The sequence below is a fragment of the Helianthus annuus genome, chromosome 8 (assembly GCF_002127325.2).
Source record: "Helianthus annuus cultivar XRQ/B chromosome 8, HanXRQr2.0-SUNRISE, whole genome shotgun sequence".
Classification (NCBI taxonomy): Eukaryota; Viridiplantae; Streptophyta; class Magnoliopsida; order Asterales; family Asteraceae; genus Helianthus; species Helianthus annuus.
The window spans coordinates 5,702,729-5,726,866 of NC_035440.2; the positions used below are offsets into that span (position 1 = coordinate 5,702,729).

The following is a 24,138-nucleotide window of genomic DNA, read 5'->3' on the forward strand; positions in this document are numbered from 1 at the left end:
CCATGATAGAGAAATTACCTCCTACTTGGTTGGATAATGTAAAAACAAATTATAAGAAAAAATAAATATAATTATATAAAAATAAAAATTTTAAACTTATATAATATGTTTGATTCAAAAGTTGTCTGAGTCGACAGATTTGGCTCAAAAGTAATCGGAACCACATAATTGGTTCTGGGCGATCAACCTTGGTTTTGGCAGGATGGCGGGTTTTTTTTCAAAAGTTGTTGGAGCCGACGGGTTTGGTTGAAAATCATTGAAACCGACGAATTTAAACTTATGGCTAGTTTTAGTTGGCTCTAATAAAACTTGTTGGCGAAGACGATTTTTATTAATACAAGGATGAATAAAGAATCCAAACGTTTTTTTAATATTTTCTTTTAACAAAACGGGAATAATCAAATTAATTTTCTTAAGCAGGTCAACCCGAACCTGACACGTTTAAAAAACAGGTCAACTCGAACCCGACCCGTTAAAAATTGGGTTGGTTAACCCGTTTAATAATTTTAAAGAAGTTAATATTTTTATTTTAAAGAGAAGTTGTTTTTGAAATTAAAAGTTAAATACTTAGTTTGGGCTTTAAGTTATAATTTATTTATTTTAATTACACGTGTCAATTTCTGTATTTTGCAATTATCATCCTTTCTTATCCTTTCTTATGAAATCTGAATGTCCCAATTTTTGGTTCCTAGTTCAAACCTTAGGTGGGATCTACGGCTGGGGTCTCCGTTTCCACTTTTTGGTTCCAATTTATAACCTTAGGTGGGATCTATGGCTGTGGCCTTGGTTCCCACTTTTTGGTTCCAATTTATAACCTTAGGTGGGATCTATGGCTGTGGCCTTGGTTCCCACTTTTTGGTTCCAAATTCTAACCTTAGGTGGGATCTAAAGCTGGGCATTAAAAAGGGGAACCATGGTAACTTCAGAATATTAACCCTGGTAACTTCAGAATATTAGAATCCAATCAAAATGTTCACTGCTTAAAATTCCATCAGAATATTAGTATGTAAAACTTAAACAAACCGACTATATTGTTTTCTTCGATCTTAAAACCTTCTTGCTTTGGTTAGCAATAATACTTGAACCAGGATTGAAATCAAGTCGGCGGAATTCTGTTTTTTGACTTACCTTCCGCCTCTTTTTTTTTGGTATCACAGCTGCATCTGCTCCTATCACAGTTGCATCTGCTCCTATCAAAGCTGCATCATCACCTGCTGCGCATGTATGACCTGCTGCGCCTGTATCTTCACCACTTGCTCCTGTATTATCATCAATCCGGGCGAGCATATTTCGGGTGAGCATATTTCGGTAAACGGGTTGAGTTAGCGGTCCTGTTTTTTCGGTTTGTATATGCTCTTCTGTCGACAGACGGGTCAGATTATTTGTTTGTATTATCATCAAACGAGCATATTTTGGTAAACGGGTTGAGTTACCGGTCCTGTTTTTCGGTTTGTATATGCTCGTCAGCCGACAGACGGGTCAGATTATCTGGTTTGTATTATCATCAAACTTAGGTTCACCGCAACTCAAACGAGCATATTTCGGTTTGTATTATCATCACCTGCTCCTAGTTCTTTAAAGCGGTGTTGCTCCCCATGTTCCCCAGATTGACCTGCTACTGTATTTGCTTTCCTACTACTATAATATTTCAACGGTGCCTGCTGCGGCTTCTTCTTCACAGCGATCGGTTTCTCCAACAGCTTCTTCTGCTCCTCTCTTTTTTTCATCTTCTGCTCCTCTCTTTCTTTCATGATTAAGCTTTTCAATCTACTTCTCAAACCATCAATTTCTTTAGTTTCAAAGCACTCCATCTTAAACTGAAAATTTGCCCGACACAAAGTCAATAGATATTACTCATATTCGTATATGAACGTAAACTGGGTTGACCCGAAACACAACCCGAACACGACAGGAATTTAAATGGGTCGACACGACCCGACACGAATAAAAAAATGGGTTGGGTTAGGTCGGGTTGACCCGAAAATATGGGTTGACACGAATAAAAATATGGGTTGGGTCGGGTTTTAAATAATTATATTATCAATAATAATAACTAATTAACATTATTTGAGTGAAAACCGTCTCTATAATACATGTTTATCTCACGTTTTCGTTCGTGTATATACGTATATGTAAGCATATATGTATATATACATATATATATAATAACTTAGAAACTAATATTTTGATATATAAAAATCAAGTAAACTATATATATATATATATATATATATATATAGGGTAAAGATCATTTCAGAACCATAAATATTTATAAAACTAAAAATAATATTTTCAAGAAAATATCGGAGGAAGACAACAATTAACACGTACCATTTTTTCAAATTCGTTTTTAGTTTTTCTCTTTGGGGCGTGGTTAATGAAGTGCTAAATAAACGGAAGAGCATATAAACCACAATCAGAAGAATTTGCTTGTTTTGGAACCTGGCAGGAAAAATTAATCACATAAAACTTAATTTTTCGGTTTCAAAAACTAAAACAAAGATTTGAATTACCTTGATGCTGACTTCTTCAACTTTAGCGACTCCATGATTCACTTCTTCTTTCTCCATGAACCTGGCAGGTAAAAGATTTAAATTGGTTACACTTTACTCTTTTCAACACCATATAATAATCATTTGGCTTATTTTTGTCTCACCTTCGAACATTTTGAAAATTTTGAGCTGTATCATGGATACCAGGTAATGAATCCAAATGAAGTATAAGTAGATTTGATTTGACGGTTTTGTTAAGCAAACACACAATAACCACACTCCAATGGGAACTAGATAAAATAAAATAAACTGAATCAATATATCTGATTTAACAATATGTAAATATCTGATTTAAAACAAATTGTCGTTGAATGTATATATCTTAGAAAAACATACCTTTCACTAATTGGGATAACAATATATTCTTTCTGAAATATATTGTCTCCACGCCAACACCTTTTTAACTTGTCAAACGAGTTTTCAGCAATTCCCTATTCAAGGAATACAAATAAATACATAATCATGCATATGATATAAACGTTACTGCTATATCACCGCTATAACCTATATATCACATAGCGGACCTTGACCGCCATATGATTTTGGACCGCTATAACTGCATAGAGTGGGAGAAATGATATTAACCTTCGGTGATAGAACATCTTTCAGCTTCAAGTAAAAAAAACATGCTCCCTAAGTGATAATCACTTATTGCTCCAATTTTTGGAGATGCATTCCGCCCTAAATATCTGGCCAAAACACATACCGAAGGTAAAAGTTAATCAAAATCAATTAAACCAATAGCAAAGATAAAAGAAAAAACAGTTAAACACATACTAAGGTAAAAGTCCATATGCGTATCATTCAACCACTGTTTAGGCTCAAGCATCTGAAAATCAGTATCTAAAAGGACTACATCACCCCATCCACCACTTGTAAAAGCTTCCCCAGTAGCACTTGTAGAAGCTTCCCCAATATTCCAAGCATGAGAAGAAATTGAACTCTTAGAAGAAACCGAACTCTTAAATTTCTCGTTCAATTTATCAAGCTCCAAAAGTAACCCCAGCTCTACATTTTCTGGTTCAGCCTTGATAAGATGAGATATATGTTTCAGGTCTTTGCAAATCTTTTCTGCCAAGTTTTTCTTTCTCTTCCTCTCGGGAGCATGGTAAATCTGTAAGTAGGGCGAAATCAGTTAAAAAGATCACAAAAGTCATAATATTAGTAAACATAATAAAATACTATACATATTTTCACTAACCATCCAACCATTGCAGAACTCTCTAGTCATATCGTCATTGATATTGATCTCTGAAATGTTCAGCGCTTCCATTCTCTTATTCATACAGTATAACTGTAAAAAGAGGACACACCCACCTAGATTCTTCTCAATCCCATCCCCTTTAATAAATATTTGAATGCCATTCTTGAGACTTTCAAGAGCAAGAGTTGCCCACGGTTGCTCATGAAGTTTATTTGCATTCTCCACATACGACAAATACTTTTTACCCAATATACCCCCCGAAGCAGGACAAACAATATAGTGCAATGCTATTAAGACAAAAGTTTGCCTAATAACATCGCCATCATCAGTTTTCTCAAGTTACTTTTCTCGAGTTACTCATGAACCGTCTTAATATTGATATTCTTGTATTTGTCATTTTTTTTTCCAAGTTGCAATATTTCTTGAGAAGATCGGCATCCACTTCTTTAGTTGATGATGATGAGACATTCTCTTTAGTTGATGATGATGAGACATTTCCATCTCGTATACCCATTATCTCATAAAAATCGTTAATTGTAATAGGGAAGACATGGGTATTACCCTCTTTATGTATAGTTAGGGTCATTTCTTCCCAATTGAAATTCCTAACTATTGACTTGACAATATCTCTTTCTAAGCTTATAGACTTGGGTAATTCTATAAGCTTTGCAAAAGGGGTTTTTAAAATTACATCTTTTTTATGCTGATCTTCTAGTGTTTTCTTCAAAACTTCACGAAACAAATCTAGCCTACACCTTATACGGGTCTTATTACTTGTTTTCTTCTTTGGCTCTTTTCCGGTATTGTTTACAATTTCCTTTTTTTCTTTGTATTTTTCAACTAAATCCTTTTTTTAAACCTTTGTGCTCCTCCCTAAACAACATCACAGGAAGTTAAGGGCCGATTGAGAAAATAGTTCTTTTCTATAATTAAGCGAAACAAATTAAGCAATGTAAAAAAATTGCGATTGAAGTAGAGAAACATACTGAAATTGGTTCCATTGATTCTTCTCCATTTGATGATGTTATACTGAAATTGGTCGATCGTGATTGAGATTGGTGGAGGCGACGGTGTTGTAATCGTTGCAGTCCCAAGCGGAGAGGTCGTAATTAGCGAGTATCTGGATGGTTTAAAATACATTAATAACATAGAATTTGAATTTGTGGAACTACAAAATTCTTATCAAAGTCACAAATTAAGAATCCCCAACTTGTGATCTAGTGGTAGGAGGCTTGGGTTTTCTAATGGATATTCATGTTCAATTCGCATTTGTGTCATATTGGGGTCGATATAGGCAATGAAGGATTTGGACTAGGCCTTGTGTGAGGTTATCAGTTCGATTCCCGAGCCCAACCGGGTTTTTGTCCCACCGTGTGTTACGCCAGAGAGTTATACTCTTGTGGTGGCACAATGAATGTCAAGTGTCCACCGGCAATATGGTTTCCTGGGGAATGCCCAAAAAAGCCAAACTTTGAAGCCAACGTGGACCCGGTTAAACAACATAGTCTCGCCAGGGTGGGGCAATACGGGGCTCTCCGATTTGAAGAGTGTGGTAACCTTATACATGAAGTTCGTCGTTAAAAAAAGTCACGAATTAAGAGAGGCCCTAACTACTAATCATATCTGATTGACACTAATATAAGACAATGTTAAGATTACTCTATTTTATCATTCCAGGTTTATAAATAAACTAATAATTAAGAAGAAAAACATACCTAACAACAAAGTGCAAGAGATTAAAGCTTAGAATAACATCGTAAGTTCGTAACCATTGTAGCTTCAGATATAATGAAATCAAAGGCCATGTTTTGCAATTTGGCAAAAAGGAGTAGTTTAAACAACACGGCAACAAAAGCAACTCCAACCACACAGGATTTCTTGAGCAGATCTGGTGGTTTAGAACACAAAGCGAAAACTTATTTTACTTTAGGGCAAATATGAAATCAATCTTGTGGTCCAAGTAACAACTACCACCTTCCAATAACTTCGATGTACGACACTACGACTGGTAGTTAACTTTAACAAATATGCTTTGAATACAAGTAAAACACTATATATGTTACGTATATTATCTAAACCTAGTAAGAAAATGACTTTGCTCATGGTTTTATAGCCTAGTGGCATTTTGAGGGTGAGATAAGTCTTTGAGGTCATTAGGTCCTGGGTTCGACTCCCACAATGGGGTTTTTTCCCATATTTATTCTCCTGAATTGGTGTATAGGCATTATGTCTAGTGGAGATGGATATGATCGGGATTATCAAGCTTGAGCTCACCTCCTAAAATATATAACTGACAAACATGACACATTTGCCAGTTAACATAAACTACTAGTTTAACCACTTATCAAGATCACCGGAAACACCATTCGTTCTTATGTTCATCTACTAGTTTAACTATTTAGCACAAACTTGGTTATGTTATATTTTAAGATCATCACTTTATAAATCATGATCTTAGTTTCTTGATAAGTTTATATTTTTCAAAAATCATTTTCAAGACTATTGTTTAAGTTCATGAACTTCAAAGATGGTGATCTTGCTAGATCTAAACATCTTTATGTTTTTTTAAGCATGTTCATGCAAGATCATCAAGTCTAAACAAGCTACACTACACTAAACACCATAATCCATAATTATGCAAGATTATTATGGTAAATTTTAGGGTTTCATGTATTTTGTTTTAGTGTTTTCAAGATGATCAAAGTGTACTTTCAAGATCTACTAAGTATAAGAAACATAAAAATGAGTTTAGAATGTCTTACAACTAGCACTTAGGCTAGGGAAGATGAAAATGAAGATGATAAAGAAAACTAGAAGATGTTGAAGCTTCCAAGAACAAGTATAAGTTCCCTAGTATGCTTCCAAGGCTTGAACCATCTTAAATCATCTTTGAAGCGGTTATGAATGCTAGTGTTTATGTGCTTGAAGGTTGAAGATGGATGAAGATATGAGGGGTGTTTGGTGTCGTTTTTTTGGGAAGTGGTAAAATGAGAGGAATGATGTGGTTATATGGTGGTTGAAATGGACTTCATCCATTTTATAAATTACATTACATAAAATGCTAGAAGTCCACACATGGGCATCATCCATTTTATAAACTATATTGCATAAAATGTTAGAAGTCCACACATGTGGTGTGTGGGGCCCACTTTGGGGGGGGGTGGGGGGTGGGGGGTGGGGTAATGTGTAAATTTACTTTTTTTCTATATAAATTGTATTATAACATGTGTGAATTTTGTAAGAAGATATTTTGGTGAATAGTTGTATCTAGATCAATTAGAGTGCTAATTAGTGTTTAGGGTGTTACACGAGCTTGACTAGTCCACTAGACAAGTTAACATTTGGTTTAGACACCAAAAATGTCACTTGTTTCGTTATCGGATCGTTACTGTTAAAATACGGAGGGTGCACGGCGATACCGATAACAATACCTTTAATACATATATGATATTTTTTAGGTCGCTTAAGATAATTAGCATTATCTAATAGGTTTGTTGATGTTGCGGAATGCTGAAAAATGTTGCGAGATGTTGAATTTATTAGTTCATTATTCGGATCGTACAATTTTAGGTGTTTAGGCATTTTTCCAGAAAGTTTAGGTATTATTGCAAGTGATGCCCCTAATTAGGGTTTTTGTATATATGTTTATCATGACATGATAGGCTTTCATATCATTCGTTAGTCGTTTCAGGAAGTTTCTAAACTCTCTTGGCATAACGTATTAGGACATAGTTGTTTGTTTTCGCGACACGGCGGATCGACATATAAATTATGATGTTTTAACATGTCCTATCACTCTAGATTTTGTACGACTCAATCATTCATAAATTAAGTCAGAAGAACGCAATTAAATTCTATAAATAGTGATTAAGTTGTACGGAATTATCATGAAATTTGTAGGTTGTCACACAAAACGCGTGCCACGAGCTTTTTGGGTAGTACTAAATTTGACTTTTGACTCATGACATGATTAACCGGTTGAGTTAGTTTGTTTTTCACTAGCTTCACTCTAAATTTGAAGGGATAACTAGCCATCAATATTCTGTAGTTGGAACTTCAAGGTCTTAGCATTGGACGTGGTTGATCAGTGGTCGAGCTTTTGTTCGATCGCAGCTCTAGAGTTTGTGTGATAGGTTTGTGGATCTGTTGCTTGAATGAAATTTTTCTAGCGAATGGTCACAAAGTTAATAGAAAATAATGCATTAGCAGTTCAACACTTTTAGAGGTCCAAAGTGAACTAAAGATCTGGGGCCTACACTTGTGCCAAAATTAACGTTATAAATAAAGAATTTTTAAATTTTGTAACCTAATAATAACTAAAACACTCCAATTTAGCACTTTAACTAATTATTTGATAAACCAACAACAACCAGGTTCTTGTGCGATGAAACAAAGATGGGGATTTTATGAATATAGAGGTAAAAGTGTGCAACTTTGTGAGTATCATTATTTAAAAACACACGGGAAAGTCTTGAAACCCATTTCTTTTGAATTATCAACGTGATTCTTCATAAGTTGATAACATATCTAAAGTTCAAGTCCAACCAACTTTAGATATGTTATAAAAAAAAAAAAAAACTCTTACAATTAATAAAGAAATTAAAACCAACCAACCGCTAACAATCCAAATACCCAAGTAACCCGAATAACAAACGTGTACAGATCCTTACTTCACTGTTGAGACCAACCGCTCCTAGGGCAAAATGCAATAACTATATAAGAATCATACACATGCGTCAATACATGAATACAATTAATAATCCCCATCAAGTAGAGAATTTCATTTCATAATAAATTAATAACTGACCTAAACAACAGTTATTAGTTTACGTGAAATAAATTTAAACGCAAACAGAAGGCCAACTTGAGATTACCTGGTGGAAGATCAGTGTTGACTGTTGAAGTACTTAAAAAAAACCCCTAACATGAGCTGAAGAGCTCGCCTGCCTAATGAGAATCAGGGCCGTCTTTCATGCTCGAGCTTCGGTTATGCAGATGGTTTCTTCTTTCTTGCGTGAACCGCCATTGTTGACGAGAAACTGAGACATGTGATGCATTGAGAGGTATAGTATATAGATCTTGTTAAGCAATCAAATGGCCAGTTCTCGTTCCGAACAGAAACCAACATATTTAAAAATGCAAAAGACAAAGCCTAACAACCAAAACAAAGATTAAAAAAATAATAATAATTAAACAAGTAGAGTGAACTTTTGAGATCAAATGTGTAACTGGAAGAGGAAGCTTTTGAAACACAGCAAATTGACGGGTCAAAATATATCAATATAATTCTAAAAATGTCAAAAATATAGTGAATTAATGTTACTGTTTGTTTACTGTTTGTTTGGTTTAGAAGTAACAACATCAGTACTTGCAGAAAAGTATGCTGAAAGAATGTTTGCATCACATGTATTGCAACTAACAAAATTTATGTCTGTCTGTCCGTCTTTCTAAGCAATAATAATAAATAACACAAAAAGGATGGGAATAAAAGAAGTAGAAGCAAGTTGAAATCATTCAATGATAGAATCAGGGTGATTAAGCAGAAGTAGGGACTCGGTGTAGGAGGCCATCTTGAAGACCATTCCGTAAATCCCAAGGCCATTCATGCGTTTTGCGTCGGGTTCATAAACTTCAAGTTCACCGGTAGTTCCATCAATCGGTTGGCCATTCTTCCTAAATCCGACTAACATGTTGGTCCATACATCATCACTGTGAGTGACTCGTAGAGTCGTAGTACCATCGGTTCCAATCATGATAAACCTTGATTAAAAACATCATGTTAGAGAAACAATTGCCGAGATTATATGTCACATGAGAGCTAGCATTGGCGTCCCGTTTGATCTTGTATTTAATCAAATATTTTGTGATTTACCCACTCAAATTCATCTTTCGGGATAATAAAATAAACTTGAAGCATTTCTCTACAAATAAAGTCTCTTAGTTCTGAAAAAAATATGAACAAGAAAAAACTCTATTAAAATAAGATGGAAGTAACAATGTTTTGTTTAGATATTTAAAAAGGAAAGGGGTTTGTTTCATTAATTAGTCCAGAGTCCCACATCGGCTTGGAGAGAAAGAGAAGGTCAGGAGACGTGTATTAAATAGGCACAGAAGGTAATGGAATACTCACTTACCTGGACTGGGTCAATGGGCGATCAAGAAGGTCCATGGCCTAGGTTGGTGACCTCCATTGCACTTTGGAGGGGTGCCCGCCTAAGGTCGGCCCAAGTGGTCGAGCCTACGTCATAATTTGTGGCAGTGGGGGCTTGCGTTCGCGCAGCCTCTGCACAATTTTTCAGTTTAATATTTTTTGTTTTAAATCAAGTAAAACTGTGAATAAATATTACCTTCAGGTTCATATACAAGTAAAACTGTGAATACCCTGTCGTGCCTACGGGCGGGTGGGTTACCGGGTTTTCCCCGGAATTGGTGGTGGACTCGGGTTACTCTCGGAGTACTCCGTTTGCCCAGTGGGTGCCCCGAGAGCGCTCGGGATTGAGTTTGTTGGCCGTTCAAAAAAAAAAAAAAAAAAACTGTGAATACACTTTTTTTAGATAAACGCGAGTTTGTGTCAACCCACGAATATACATGCCGTGTTCAGGTTCATGTGACGATTTCAGTGTTCATGATGTCTTCGGGTTCGAGGTGAGGTTGTATTAACAGTTTTTATAAGCATTTTCTTCATGAGTTTGCAATCAAATGAGAGATTTGAAATTTGTAATTTTGCTTCTGCGAAAAATTAAGTATACGAGATTTTTGCTGCATTTTTTTCCTGACCCGAATCGATTTTTTCCCTTAGAGAAAAGTTCCTGGATCCGTAACTAAACACATATCCATATGGACAATTTTAAAGCAAGGAAAATAAACTCACACTTGTTTGTACTGGGATATTCATTGTTTTTTTCTACAAGATTTCAAATCTTATTATACAATAATGCGTTTAGATATGAACTGAGGATATTCATTTGACCTTTTATATTCCCACCGCTTGTGCTCCTCTTAACAAAATTTTGAGGTCTGCCAAATCGCCAATGTATGTAAGTAGAGTTGATTGATTACCATCATTACAACTTATTGACACTAACGATTTTAGTTAATCGCCATAGCCAATATATATGACGAGGTTAAAAAGATTGTTAAGGCATCCACTATGGGCTTTGCCCCTTTTACAACCAAAAACAGCTCTAAAAACGCCACACTATTTCTCGAAAAGGAACAAGAACTTGTGCCTGGCCTATGTGGTTGTCTATACTTAAGCATGTATGTGATCAATGCAAGTAATATTCAGCATTTTATCGGAGTTTGTAGTTATAGTTTGAGCCTTGATCACTTGGATATACATGCAGGTTAAGGGTGTTACTCCAAAGATATAAAAAGCAACACAAAGAAGAAAGTATAATTTTTATAATTTAAAAAACAATAAATTAAATAGATAATCAAAATACAAACAACAATCAAGTCGTTGTAGTATAGTGGTAAGTATTCCCGCCTGTCACGCGGGTGACCCGGGTTCGATCCCCGGCAACGGCGTTTAGCAGTTTTTTTTTTTTTTTACCTCAAACCACCTTTCTTCAGTTCAAAGTTTTTAATAAATCTGCAATATCGATGAGCATAATAACTTCATATTATTATTCATACAGCTATAAGTATAGTTTATTATCATACTAACAATGCATACTAACAAGTATGTGGAAACGATTCACCTCCAGATCTTTTGAATAATCACGTAAAACTTTGTGGAATCAAAATAATTTACGTGAATAAGTACACCTTGCGACGTAAACAACAGCTGCTTTTGATACCAACATCAATGTGATGTACATAAGGAAACACATTGTGGTTAAAATGGCTGTCTGAGAATTCTCGGCACAAATGTTCGACATAAGGCCTTAAAGGAAGACCAGAAGGTGAAGAGGCGTGTATTAAATAGGGACAGAAAGCACGGGATTACTCACTTACCTGGACGGGGTCAATGTGCGATCATGAAGGTCCATGGCCTAGGTTGTTGACCTCAATTGCACTCAGGAGGGAGTGCCTGCCTAAGGTCGGCCCAAGTGGTCGAGCCTACGTCATAATTTGTGGCAATGGGGGCCTACGTTCCTGCAGCTTCTGAACAATTCTAAATTTAAAGTATATTTTAAATCCAAATAATTTACAATTAATATTAAGAAAACATTTATAAATAAAACTAATCTTAAATAGAGAAAAGTTAGTCATAGGTAGAATTTTAAGCGTATGCAACTATCTCCTATGAAACTTGTTATATTGTGAATGCCTGCATCCTATTCATACCATGAGCGTATAACCTAGCTACCAATGCGTTACATACGTAAATAATAGAAATCTAAGGGCTTTAGGTAACCTATATATTAGAAATCTAAGGGCGTTGGGTACATCCTTATGGAAGACATGGTATGAATTTGTCTGTCATCTGTTCCCTTTTTTCCAGAATATCCTTTCCTGTTACCATCTAAACACTCGCAAGAAGGTGCCACAAAAGGTATTAAAGGAAGACCAGAAGATTTTGCAACTAATAAAAGCGTAATAGCAAGTCCTTGTGGATTAATAAACTAAAACATTTAGAGATATAATAGCTGAAACGTGACAGATTAAGTGATTAAAACTGCTCTAACTGCCATGAATCCATAAAACATTTGACTGCAAATTAAGTCACTTGATCTTGAAAAATATGAAAGATAGATGGAAGTAATTTTATTAGTCTAGAGTCCCACATCGGCTTGAACAAAGATAAGGTGACCAGGAGTGTAATATAAAAACGGAGAGAAGGTAATGGATTACTTACTTACCTGGACGGGGTCAATGGATGATCAAGAAGGTCCATGGCCTAGGTTGGTGACCTCCATTGCACTTAGGAGGGGTGCCTGCCTAAGGTCGGCCCAAGTGGTCGAGCCTATGTCATAATTTGTGGCAGTGGAGGCCTGCGTTCGCGCGGCCTCTGCGCTTTCTTTAGTTAAAGGTTTTTGTAAGTGTTTACGTAATTGTTCTTTTTTAAACTGTCATCAGATTCAAAACAATTTGTAATTGTTGGTGTAATTGTTCTTTTTTACCGATGATCTAACGATCTAACAATTGGTTGTTTTCATTGTAATTTCCCAAAACAAGAACATGAACTTATATATGTTTGGCTTTATCTGATTGTCTATACTTAAGCTTCCATGTGAACAGTGTACTAATAATCTGCATTTAATTGGAGTTTGTACTTACATTTTGAGCCTTGGATACTTGGATATATTTGCAGGATTTTATACTCATCAAATTGTCGAAAACAAGGAATTTTACCTACTTCTTTACATTTAATAAACCGTAATCGAGAACCAATCACTGTTAATCACATCGATAATTAAACTTTGTACAACACGACAACAAATATACAACTTGAACACAATTTTTTCTACATGTTATTAGGGATGGCAATCAAACCCGAACCCGCTGGGTAAACCCGAAACCCGACACATTTGGGACGGGTTTGGGTTCGGTTAATCGGGTTTGGGACGGGTTTGGGAATAGTTTTTATTTTTTTCACGGGTTTGGGACGGGTTTGGGATTTAGTGATATACCCGTTTAACCGACCCAAATACCGGATAGAGTATACCGGTTTACCCGATTGTATACCCGATATAATTTCTTGTATATTATTAAATAAATATGTATATATATTATACATCCATTTTTTACACATATAGGTATTCTAATTCGTATACATTGTAGTTATTTGATATATATTTTGATAATGACAATACAAAATGTAACCGGTAAGTAATTACCTGATAAATACCCAATGGGTTTTGAGATGAGTATACCCAACAAATAATCTTTTTAAATTAACGGGTTTACCCGAAACCCGCGGGTATACCCGATACCCGATGGGTATTTACCCGCTAGAAACCCGACAGGTTTTGGGACGGGTTTGGGACAAGCTTATCTAACCGGGTTTGGGTTTGGGATTACCTAAACCCGTCCCAAACCCGACCCATTGCCATCCCTACATGTTATTGAAAAGTCTGAAAATATTTGTACTCTATTTGCTTTTATAAACTTAAAGATAGTTTTATATATATAGGCGAAAATAAATACATAAGAGTATGGTTGGGCACATTTGATACCGCTGAAGAGGCTGCTAGATCTTATGAAGAAGCCGCGTGCAGCAAAAAATGATGATCATCTTGAAAATGGCAACTTCATATTCTTTCCAAAATCATCAATTTCAAGAATCAACCCAAGTTCAATCTTTAACATCCCGGATGCTTATAATAGAGAAGATGAATCTTATCTTTGGCGTTCTATGATCATGCTTCTCTATATATGTTTTTAGTGTACTTTTTTTAGTTTACATAACACAACCATATTCAATTCGTATTCTAAATAAAACTGACAGATAATTCGTTGTAATATAGTGGTAAGTATTCCCGCCTGTCACGCGGGTGACCCGGGTTCGATCCCCGGCAACGGCGTTTAAATTTTTAACACAGTATAACTTTCATATCATTATTTATACAGCTATAAGTATAGTATATTTTCATTTTTCATACGAAACAATCATCAAACAGCATGTCTAACTCATTTTTCATACAAAAAAACATCCCGAAATAAAAAAACTTACCAAGTTTTGAGTGCTAACATCAGGGAGTAATACAAGAAATGAAGTGAGGCAGCTGATTATTACAACGCAAGTATGCAGAAACAATTCACCTCCAGATTGATTGAATAATCACGTAAAACTTTGTGGAAACAAAATGTTTTACGGGAATAAGTAGTGGTGAAACAAGAGCTGCTTTTGAATCAACAACGATGTGATATACATAGGGATACACATTGTTGTTGAAATGGCTGTGTCTAAGAACTTTCGGCACAAATGTTCGACAGAAGTTCCTAAAGGAAGACCAGAAGATTTTGTATATAATAAAAGCATTATTGCAAGTCATTTGACAATGGATTCATCAACTAAAACATTTGATGATAGAACAGCTGAAACAGGAATAATGTTCTGTTTCATTAGTCCATTGTCCCACATCGACTTGAAGAGAAAGAGAAGGTGAAGAGGCGTGTATTAAATAGGGAGAGAAGGTAATGGATTACTCACTTACCTGGACGGGGTCAATGCGTGATCAAGAAGGTCCATGGCCTAGGTTGGTGACCTCCATTGCACTCAGGAGGGGTGCCCGCCTAAGGTCGGCCCAAGTGGTCGAACCTACGTCATAATTTGTGGCAGTGGGGGCTTGCGTTCGCGCAGCCCCTGCACAATTTAAGTACAAACTTTGTTGTTTTAACACAAATTAATTGATAATTAAAAAAATATTTTTATATAATAATTTCAATTAGAGAAAGATTTAGTTAAAGTATGCATTTATCCTATGAAAAATCAGTCACAATTTGTGGCAGTGGGGGCTGAAGGCTTGTGAAGGACACACGCTATTTTTACCATTGGCGTATAAGCTAGCTATCAGTATGTTACATACCTTCACTAGATCCGAGCTCCTCCTCTAAGTCACAATCCTCTATATTGATTCGACAACAATGACCATAAAATCCAGCCACCAGTTCAGGTGAAAATATGTTACAATCACGATGAAAAGCGCATATATAACTCGTCTTTTTTGTATTATTTTATTAACTCCAAATCTGCAATAACTATGAGTATAATTTCATATCACTTTTCATACAACCATGAGTATATTTTCATATCACAACAATCATGAAACAACATATCTAACTCTATTTCCAAATAATATACCTTAAATCCTCACTGTTTCGCTCTAGATTCCCAATGCACGGGTTGACTGAAATACGTGATCTGATCTAGTAAAAAGCACTTGGTGTGTAACTATGTCAAAGGAATGAGAATCTCCGATGTTCGCTAGAATAATGTCCAAGGTTAATGGTTTGTGATTATGTCATCCAAATTCATATTTCACTTCAGAGATAAGAGGTCGCTTATGTGTCTTACTGCCTGTGCTAAAACATTTGACTGCAAATTAGGTCACTTGATCTTGAAAAACATGAAAGATAATAACAACAATAACAACTCTATTTAAATAAGATGGAAGTATCAATGTTCTGTTAAATTGTTTAAAAAGTAAAGGTGTTTGTTTCATTAATTTGTTCAGTGTCCCACATTGGCTTGGAGAGAAAGAGAAGGTGAGGAGATGTGTATTAAATAGGGACAGAAGGTATCGGAATACTCACTTACCTGGACGGGGTCAATGGGTGATCAAGAAGGTCCATGGCCTAGGTTGGTGACCTCCATTGCACTTCGGAGGGGTGCCCGCCTAAGGTCGGCCCAAGCGGTCGAGCCTACGTCATAATTTGTGGCAGTGGGGGCTTGCGTTCGCGCAGCCCCTGCACAATATTTAGTTGATGTTTTATTGTTTGCAACTAGTGTTAAACGTCAGGTGTCTTTTTCAACTTGGATAAAACTTTCATATCCTTTTTTTAGCATTTGTTTAGTTAGTTAGGCAGTTGTGTTATCAACTGTGGTTTCAGTTTCATTTGTTTAAAACTGAAAACATGTATGTGAACAAAGTAAGTAATATTCAACATTTAATTGGAGCTTGTACTTACAGTTTGAGACTTGGGTACTTATTCCCTGGCACTGGCGAGTAAAACAACAAGTATAGTGGACAGCCGATTATTACAGTGCATACTAAGAAGTGCATGGAAACGATTCGCCATCAGATCGTTCTAATAATCACATAAAACCATGATGAATTTACTTTTTTTTGTGTAATTACAATCACCAGTGTAAACAACAGCTGCCTTTGATACCAACATCAATGTGATGTACATAAGGAAACACATTGTGGTTGAAATGGCTGTTTCTGAGAATTTTCGGCACAAATGTTTGACATAAGGTATTTAAAGGAAGACCAGAAGACTTTGCAACTAATAAAAACCTAATAGCAAGTCATTTGACAATGGATTCATCAACTAAAGCATTTGATAATAAAAGAGCTGAAACCGGAAAGATTAACAGCGCCCCAATTGCCATAAATTAACTAAGATTACACCTTAAATTCCTCACTGTTTCTCTCAAGATTTCTAAAGCATTGGTTGATTGGAATAGCAAATATGTTTAAGAAAGATTAGATGCCCCAATTTCCATGAATCCGCTACATTTATGCAAGTTTATTCGCATAAGATGGAAACAATAATGTTCTGTTTCATTAGTCCAGTGTCCCACATCGGCTTGAAGAGAAAGAGAAGGTGAGGAGGCGTGTATTAAGTAGGGACAAAAGGTACATGATTACTCACTTACCTGGACGGGGTCAATGGACGATCAAGTAGGTCTATGGCCTAGGTTGGTGACCTCCATTGCACTCAGGAGGGGTGCCCGCCTAAGGTCGGCCCAAGTGGTCGAGCCTACGTCATAATTTGTGGCAGCTGGGGCCTGCGTTCGCGCGGCCCCTGCACAAATTCAAGTTTAAATTATTTATTTTAAATCCAAATATTTTATAATAATATTAAAGAAAACATTTATAAATAATAATAATTTCAAGTAGAGAAAAGTTTCATAGGTAGAATTTTAAGTGTATGCAACTATCCTCTGAAACATGTTATATTGTGAATGCTCACACCCTATTATTCATACCATGAACATATAACCTAGCTACCAATGCGTTACATACGTAAATATTAGAAATCTAAGGGCTTTAGGTACATCCTGCATTACATACGTATATATAAGAAATCTAATGGCTTTGGTTACATCCTTTGTATTATTTTATTAAATCCAAATCTGCAATAAGAGTATAATTTCATATCATTTTTCATACCACAACAATTATTAAACAACATATCTATCTCTATTTCCAAACCAAAAATACCCCAAAATTAAAACTTTTTCATCAAAGATATATAGAAGTTACCAAGCTTTTGAATGCTGCACATCTTCATCCACCTCCAATAACGAGTAACACAAGCTGCAGACAACCGAGAGTCAATCAAAAAATAATTTTTGGTCAAAATGGTTGTTTCTGATCATTTTTGGCAAGAAGGTTCCAGAAAAGGTCTTAAAGGAAGACCAGAAGATTTCGCAACTAATAACAGCCTAATACCGAGTCGTTGACAAGGATTAATCAACTAAAACATTCAGAGATTTAACAGCTGAAACGTGACAGATTAAGTGATTAACGGTGTCCATGAATCCACAAATACATTACCTTAAATCCTCACTGTTTCTCTCTAGATTTCTAAAGCATCGCTTAATTGAAAAACAAAGAACAAGCAAGTCGTTGTAGTATAGTGGTAAGTATTCCCGCCTGTCACGCGGGTGACCCGGGTTCGATCCCCGGCAACGGCGTGATAATTTTTTGTATACACAAACCACTTTTTTTATAGCTCAAAGTTTAATCAGTTCTCTTTCCTTTGTATTTTTCCTGAACTTCAAATCTGCAATACTATTATTGAGTATAACTTCATATCATTATGACATTATTCATACAGCTATGAGTATAGTTTATTGTCATTCTTCATACCACCACAACCATCATCAAACAAAATATCTAACTCTATTTCCATACATAAAAAAAGTCCCGAAATAAAAACTTTTTCATCAAAGATTGTTACCAAGTTTTAAATGCTGCACATCTCATCCATCTCCAAAAACGAGTTAAACAAGCTACTGAGTGTTGGCACCAGGGAGTAAAACAAGAAATGAAATGAGGCAGCTGATTATTACAATGCATACTAACACGTATGTGGAAACGATTCACCTCCAGATCTTTTGAATAATGGCGTAAAACTTTGTGGAATCCAAATAATTTACGTGAATAAACAACAGCTGCTTTTGATACCAACATCAATGTGATGTACATAGGGAAACACATTGTGGTTGAAATGGCTGTTTCTGACAACTTTCAGCAAGAATATATGTTCGACTTTCGACAAAAGGTCCTAAAGGAAGACCAGAAGGTTTTGCAACTAATAAAAGCATAATATAGCAAGTCAACTGACAATGGATACATCAACGAAACCATTTGATGATAGAACAGCTGAAACATGACAAATCAACGTTGCCATAATTACCATAAATCAACTAAGATTAGATGGATTGGAATAACAAATTTGTGAGAGAAAGATTAGATGCCCCCGTTTCCATGAATCCGCTACGTTTATACCTTAATAAGTTTATTCAAATAAGATGGAAACAATAATGTTCTGTTTCATTAGTCCTTTATCCCACATTGGCTTGAAGAAAAATAGAAGGTGAAGAGACGTGTATTAAATAGGGATAGAAGACACGGGATAACTCACTTACCTGGATGGGGTCAATGGGCGATCAAGAAGGTCCATGGCCTAGGTTGGTGGCCTCCATTGCACTCCGGAGGGGTGCCTGCCTAAGGTCGGCCCAAGTGGTCGAGCCTACATCATAATTTGTGGCAGTGGGGGCTTGCGTTCGCGCAGCCCCTGCACAATTTTTAAGTTTAATATTCTTTGTTTTAAATCAAGTAAAATTGTGCCAATGAGGTATTGGTGGAGTGGTTGTCGAAATGTTTCTTGTGACCTAGGTACGACTCACACTCTCTCCATTATTTTCTGCGGCATTTAGGTAAAGGACGAATACGGGTGGCGCCAGTTCGTCTTGGATGGGAGGCGAGGTTTTACCGATATTTCCGTTGTCGTGCCTTCGAGCGGGTGGAGGTCGGGTTTCTGCGCATATGAGAGAGCCAAGGGGCTGGCGGCGGTCGAGTAGTCGACCTTGGTCACAGCGTCCGGTGTCACGGTGGTTGGCATGTCGTTCCTTGTCGTTCAAAAAAAATCAACTTAATAAATTCCCGCAACGGCGTCTAATTTTTCTAATTCCAAACAGCAATGCAGAGAAGGGCATAAAGGACAATTCACTTTCTTTTAAGTTCAAAGTTTACATGAATCATCTTTCTTTCTATTAGTTTATGGTCTCAAGTCTCCACAACATATTGTACATGAAGTTCAAAACAACTATGACTATACATACTTTCATATCAATTTTCATGCCACAACATATCTAACTCCCAAAATAGAATCTTTTTCATCAAATATTGAAGCTTTTGAATGCTTCACATCTTCATCCGTCTCCAAAAAAGAGCTTATAAATCTACAAATTTGATATCCTGTTGATGCACTGCAAATCAAAATTTAAAGCATGGAAAAGTATCTTGTTGGTGCACTTGTGTCTGTACTTTGTCTGTAATCGGTCACGATGTAAACGATGTCCTTGTCAGTTCTGTAAGTTGACCAAGTCAACCGTCCTCCTGGTTTGACTTGGCAACAGTTAGTAAATTTGATGTAAGTTGTCTGACTCGAAGGATGAGTGATCGAAGGATAATGTAGATCCTTCGATCACCTCGAAAGATATGCTTCGATTGATAGACCTCGAAAGACCATCCTTCGAGGTCCTTGCTGATCCTTCGAAAGCATCGTATTCGAAAGATGATCCTTCGGACCATCTATCGGATCCTTCGGTCAGACCTGCTGTGTATGGGTATATATATACCCATGCAGTGTGTTGTGTTTCAGTTAGACACTAAGACACTTAGAGAGACAGACAGAAAGATAGAGAGTTGAGAGCATTCTGTCCGAAACACACACACACACTTTGAGAGTTTGCAAGTTAGATTTGTAAACATTGTGCTTGTAACTGGAACCTTCATACGTATTAATACATTGGTGTTAATCGGTGAACCCTTGTGTGTTTGTTTCTCTACTTGCTTCATCCCGGTTTGCTTACTAGCTTGGATTCCGCACTCGCTAGTAGGTTTGTATAACAAGGTTTAGGTTCGTCATCCTCCGTGAAGGGACCTACAAGTGGTATCAGAGCCGTGGCTCTTTACCTTGTTTAAAACCGGGTTTGTTCAAGTTCTTGGTGTGTTTGGACACTAGGTTTAGCACCCGTTTTGGTGGTTTTTCTTGCATCTTAAAACTGAAAAACGAGTTCTAAACTTTCGGGAGTGTTCAAGGTTGGGTTGGGTAACTTGAAAACTTGTTTTTAAGTGACTTTGGATTTCCGGCCATATCTCCGGTCATATTTTCCGGTACTGGATCTGGATAAGATCTTTCCTTTTTGGGCATATTTTTTGAAAGTCAACAAGTTTGGTGAAAAGTTGGTGCCTGCACATCCCTTCTGCCGAAAGTTGTGCACCAACCCATCACCTTTTCCCACCTACCCGTCAACTTTTTGTCAGTGTGTTAGAGCAGTCGAAAGATACCTTTCGAACTCGAAAGATCATTCCTCGATCAAGGAGGTTCGACAGATACCATCCTTCGAACATCTTTCGAAGTCAGTGAACTATCTTTCGGACCAAGGAATCTTTTCGAAGGATATATCTTTCGAGCTACTATTATTCATCGAAAGATAAGGATCCTTCGTGTTGGTGAATCTTTCGAGATCTGTGTTCGAAATATAAGGAGAATCTTTCGAAATCATCGTTCGAAAGATAAGGATCCTTCGTGTGGTCAGTCCTTCGAAGTCAATCTTTCGAAGTCATTGTTCGAAACTCAACAGTGATCGTTCGAACATTGTTGATCATTCGAACAAGTATTGATCTTTCGAACCAGGTTGTATCCTTCATTTCGGGTCTGTTTGAACCTTAACAGTTTGTGTTTGTGTAGGTTTTTCTCTTAATATTTGATCAAAATGAGCTGTACAAGTCCTTGGGATTGGAGTTTGGACTCACAATCTAATAGTCAAGAACTAACGTCTCCTGCAGCTTGGGCAAAGAGTATGTTTCCTCCTCCATCAATCAGTCCAAGTCAATGGGCTTTGGTATCCAATCAAAGTCAAAGCATTCAAAACCTTTTGATCAGTGAAAGCGAAACGGGCAGTAACAATCGTCCACCAAAGCTAAATCATATGAATGAATTTCCATCATGGAAAAACCGCTTTCACACGTATGTCCAAGGGCAAAGCACCGATCTTTGGACGTGTTTCATCAATGCATTCAATGAAAATCTGGAGACTGCTGCGTCCACTTCTGAGGGTTATGCCAATATGCTTGAAAATGACAAGAAGGCTTATGAATTGGAGAAAAAGGCCTTTGCCACACTTACTCAAGCACTCAACAAAGACATCTACCATCAGTTCTCATATTGCAAGACCACAAAAACATTGTGGGATGCCTTAGTTGCTAGAGGAGAAGGCAATGCAGCTGCTCGAAAGTCTCGGCATGATTTGTTGAAGAAAGAGTTTGAATCTTTTCAGTTTTTGGAAAACGAGACTCTGAATGATATGACCACACGTTTCTATCATTTGATTAGTGAGATGTGTGCTTATGGAGTTGTCTCTACTCAACAAGACATGATGAGTAGGTTTGCTGACGCCTTACCTCCAAAGTGGAGCTCTTTCATTGAGCTGTTGAAGCATACTGGAACTCTAGATCAAGTCAACATCTATGAGTTCATTCAGAAACTGGAACACAAAAATGATGAAGAAATCAGGAAAGCCAAGAGAGCTCCCGCCCCTCAAAATACAGAAATGTATCTTCCGGGTTTCGATGCTCTAGCAAGAGCAGCTGCAGCTCAGCAACCTAAACTGCAGACTGCATTTGTCTCCAACACAAGTTCCTTTCCATTTCCTCAGTCAACAGCTGCTCCACCACAACCTCAATTTGATCCGAGGTCTTACATTCCTGTCCCAACACAGCCACAACCACAACCTCAACAACAACAACAACAGCAAGCTCATTATGCAAGCAATCCTAAACCTCAACCCCAAAATCCTAACACAATCCGAGTCGACAACTCAAACCTTTCACACCTTAGCATTGAAGTTGCTAAGGAGCATATGGAAATTATCAACACCATGGTCAGTGCTTACTGTGGTTTGGTAGCAGGTCAGCTTGGAAACATCAATATGACCAACGAAGACTACCAACAGATCGACAAGGAAGAAATGGAGTTGATGGATATTAAGTGGGCTTTTGCAAGTGCGGTTAGAAGGGCCAAAGACTTCATGGCTCGTACTGGTAGAACTTCGTTAGAAGGAAAGAAAGATACGAAGTATGGGTTTGATATCAATGCCGTTACATGCTTCAACTGTGGTAATAAAGGGCACTTCAAACGTGAGTGCACTCTACCAACAAAACACGGTAATCACAACCCTTTCAGAAACCAGACGAATGTGAATACCCAACAAGAAAACCGTGAACGGAGGATGGTGGCAGTGAATAACAATCAGGGACAGCCTGGAACTACAAATCCCAATCGGGCTTTGGCTGTTCAAGCTGATGAAGGATGTGACTGGTCAGTGCAGTTTGGTGAAGGTGATCAGGGAAGTGGAACAACTTTGTATGCTAGGGTCATCGAGCATGTTCATAAAGAAGAGTCTTCTGGAAGTGATGACAGTTCTGGTTATTCTGGAAGTTCGGATGAAGAAGGCTCTGTTTCTGGGGATAATCACTCAGAGCCTGATGTGAAGGAGGAAGGAGATGATGATATTCAGGATCTACTGAATGAAGCTGATGAGCTTAAATGTCAGAAATCAATTCTGATTAGAAAGGCGGCTACTGCATCAAAGGAAATGGAGAAGCTATTTTCTAAAGATGGAGCTTTTTCTTTTCAAACTGCCTTTATGGCAAACGGTTCAGCCTCTTCTAGTCAGGTAAATTCTGAATCTCCTGCTCCTAGTGTTTGTAAATCATGTGCTGATATGAAGCTTGAATCAGAAAAGCTTCATAGTCATAATCAGAATTTGGTTATTGAACTGTCGAAATGCAAAGAGGCGAACATGGCTTTAACTCGGAATGAAAAAGAATTTAAATCTGTAATAGAAACATTAAAGAAAAATGTGTCCGAGGTTAACAAAGTAGTTTACCACAAGCAAGTAAGTATAAATGAATATATTAACATTGTGGAAGAAACTAAGAAGCAATTAGCCATTGCCCAATGCGAGCATGATGCGATCAAACAGAAATTGGATAGTTATTCTAACTCCCAATTTGTGCTTGATCACATCATCGAGGTTCAACAACCAAAGGGAAATCAGAAAGGCATAGGGTATAAGAAATGTCCGCCCCCCTTGATGAACAATTATACCAAGATGCCTGATGAGGAGGAAATGCCTCGGTATGAACCCAGTGTGCCTCATGATGTTGAGGAGTTTGCTACTGGCCTTGGGTTCAAACCGGACAATTCTTCAAACACAGCCTCTAAGGAACAAGAAACTTCATCATCCATGAAGCAAAGTCCTCCAATTATCGAGGACTATGAGACATCGGATGATGAATCAGAAGTGGCTGTAAGTGATCAGGATAAATCACTTAGCAAGATGAAAGGAGTAGTTATTCCACGAGAGAATCACATCCTTTGTGATCCTGATACTCCTGATGTTCCATCTGTTAAGAAGCAAGTGATTGATTCTGTCAAAGTTGATGAGACATGTGTGTCTACTGT

The 24,138-nt window shown here is 37.0% G+C and overlaps 1 long non-coding RNA gene and 9 other non-coding genes across 10 annotated transcripts; 9 read left to right on the forward strand and 1 right to left on the reverse strand.

Annotated features, from left to right (window-relative positions):
- Nucleotides 1-930: 930 nt before the first annotated feature.
- Nucleotides 931-6,714, reverse strand: LOC110870771. Its single transcript, XR_004864596.1, has 10 exons — nucleotides 6,519-6,714; nucleotides 4,743-4,876; nucleotides 3,754-4,629; nucleotides 3,330-3,666; nucleotides 3,138-3,241; nucleotides 2,889-2,983; nucleotides 2,657-2,782; nucleotides 2,514-2,574; nucleotides 2,332-2,442; nucleotides 931-1,817 (listed from the first exon to the last, which is right to left on the reverse strand). It is a non-coding gene; the product is annotated as an uncharacterized LOC110870771 (long non-coding RNA).
- Nucleotides 6,715-9,882: 3,168 nt separating this feature from the next.
- On the forward strand, nucleotides 9,883-10,043 carry LOC118481630. The gene has a single exon (XR_004865838.1). It is a non-coding gene; the product is annotated as a U1 spliceosomal RNA (small nuclear RNA).
- A 1,171-nt stretch (nucleotides 10,044-11,214) lies between these two features.
- On the forward strand, nucleotides 11,215-11,286 carry TRNAD-GUC. Its single transcript has one exon. It is a non-coding gene; the product is annotated as a tRNA-Asp (tRNA).
- Nucleotides 11,287-11,707: 421 nt separating this feature from the next.
- Nucleotides 11,708-11,869, forward strand: LOC118481638. The gene has a single exon (XR_004865846.1). It is a non-coding gene; the product is annotated as a U1 spliceosomal RNA (small nuclear RNA).
- Nucleotides 11,870-12,555: 686 nt separating this feature from the next.
- Nucleotides 12,556-12,716, forward strand: LOC118481404. The gene has a single exon (XR_004865611.1). It is a non-coding gene; the product is annotated as a U1 spliceosomal RNA (small nuclear RNA).
- A 2,137-nt stretch (nucleotides 12,717-14,853) lies between these two features.
- Nucleotides 14,854-15,014, forward strand: LOC118481627. Its single transcript, XR_004865835.1, has one exon. It is a non-coding gene; the product is annotated as a U1 spliceosomal RNA (small nuclear RNA).
- Nucleotides 15,015-15,956: 942 nt separating this feature from the next.
- LOC118481449 lies at nucleotides 15,957-16,117 on the forward strand. Its single transcript, XR_004865658.1, has one exon. It is a non-coding gene; the product is annotated as a U1 spliceosomal RNA (small nuclear RNA).
- Nucleotides 16,118-17,021: 904 nt separating this feature from the next.
- Nucleotides 17,022-17,182, forward strand: LOC118481583. Its single transcript, XR_004865794.1, has one exon. It is a non-coding gene; the product is annotated as a U1 spliceosomal RNA (small nuclear RNA).
- Nucleotides 17,183-18,001: 819 nt separating this feature from the next.
- Nucleotides 18,002-18,073, forward strand: TRNAD-GUC. The gene has a single exon. It is a non-coding gene; the product is annotated as a tRNA-Asp (tRNA).
- A 949-nt stretch (nucleotides 18,074-19,022) lies between these two features.
- Nucleotides 19,023-19,183, forward strand: LOC118481482. The gene has a single exon (XR_004865691.1). It is a non-coding gene; the product is annotated as a U1 spliceosomal RNA (small nuclear RNA).
- The last annotated feature ends 4,955 nt before the right edge of the window (nucleotides 19,184-24,138 follow it).